The following is a 1,399-nucleotide window of genomic DNA, read 5'->3' on the forward strand; positions in this document are numbered from 1 at the left end:
TAACTCAAGAGACAAATCCGAGTCGTGGTCAGAAAGGAATCAGCAGCGATGGAAGTCTCAGGCGTCAACAGGACGTCTTTTGTCCGTCCAACAAATCCCCACGTCTTCCTCCTTGAGATGGTGCGTTGGTATAAATCTGTCATGCTCCCTTTGTTTTCTAACTGAAAGATTACAGTCATTACCGCACTGGAACTCCACGAGCCAGAGACAGTCAAAAAGATTTTTTTATTGTAGATTGTAGATTGTTTTTTGTTTTTTTCTTATATATTATTGCAGGAGATTTCTAATCTTAGTTCCCAAACAGCCACTTGTGTTATTTTTCTGGTGATAACAGTCGTGGGACACATTTCCACAGGTCGGTCCCAGTAACACTGTGGTAACCCTGTGAATAACTTTTCGGCGTGCACTCTGACGGGCGTGTGACCTTCCCGGGTAATGTCCCCCATCATCTGCAGAGGACCAGCACTGAGACAGAGAGATTGCCTCTGCCCCAAAACCCAAAGTACTGATGTGAGAGTCTCTGCAGGACCGGTGAGCGCCGGTCAAGATGCTTCTGCGAGTGAGTTATGATGACCTCCGGTGCGGAGATGTCAGCCGCACCAGCAGCGAGAGTCAAATCCTTCGCTCTCGACTCCGCGGAGATCGACAAAGTCCCTGAAACACGAAATGAAAAATTCCAGAGACGAGAAGCCGACGAGTCGCTGGTGATCGTCCAACAGGTTTCAAACCGACGTGTGTGAGAGGTCTTGTTTGTGATGAGATCTTCTCCATCTGTGTGTGGGGGGGTATTTACTTTCTGTGCTCTGACGCATCATCACTGAGTCAGTAAATATTCTAAAGGCTGAAAAGGACGAGGACGACACGAGTCCTGTGTTTATCATGAGTATTACTCGGACATGGATTGCAGAGACCTGTTGAAGACTCACAGCCCGGGAGGGGGTGGGGATAGGGGGGGCTGGCTGGTGGGGGGGGGGGGGGGTGCAACATCTACTGTTGTGATTTTACACTCCACTTGGCCGTGCCGCTAACAGCCAGATAAAACAACACATCTATCTGAGGCCTGGGAGTCGGTTTCGTTCCGATCATTTCTCCCTCAAAGGACAACACACCCGGGAGGGAACGCCTCGATAATTACGATATAAATCGCTTTGGCAAGACACTACAGGAGAAGAGCAGGTGGGGGGGTGGTGGGGGTGGGGATATAAGTGTGTGTGTGTGTGTGTTTTGGGGCGGATATCAGTAAATCATGTGGGAGCACATAGAAATGAAGATTAATGGATGATTAATGGCTGTCCACGGTGAGGGATCTGAGTGTGTGGTGGGGCATGTAGGAGGAGGTTAAAGGATGAAGGAGAGGACCAGGTGGCACCGAGGCACCGGGTCCCCCCCACCCCTGAGC

This window comes from Platichthys flesus, chromosome 21 (assembly GCF_949316205.1).
Source record: "Platichthys flesus chromosome 21, fPlaFle2.1, whole genome shotgun sequence".
NCBI classification, from domain to species: domain Eukaryota; kingdom Metazoa; phylum Chordata; class Actinopteri; order Pleuronectiformes; family Pleuronectidae; genus Platichthys; species Platichthys flesus.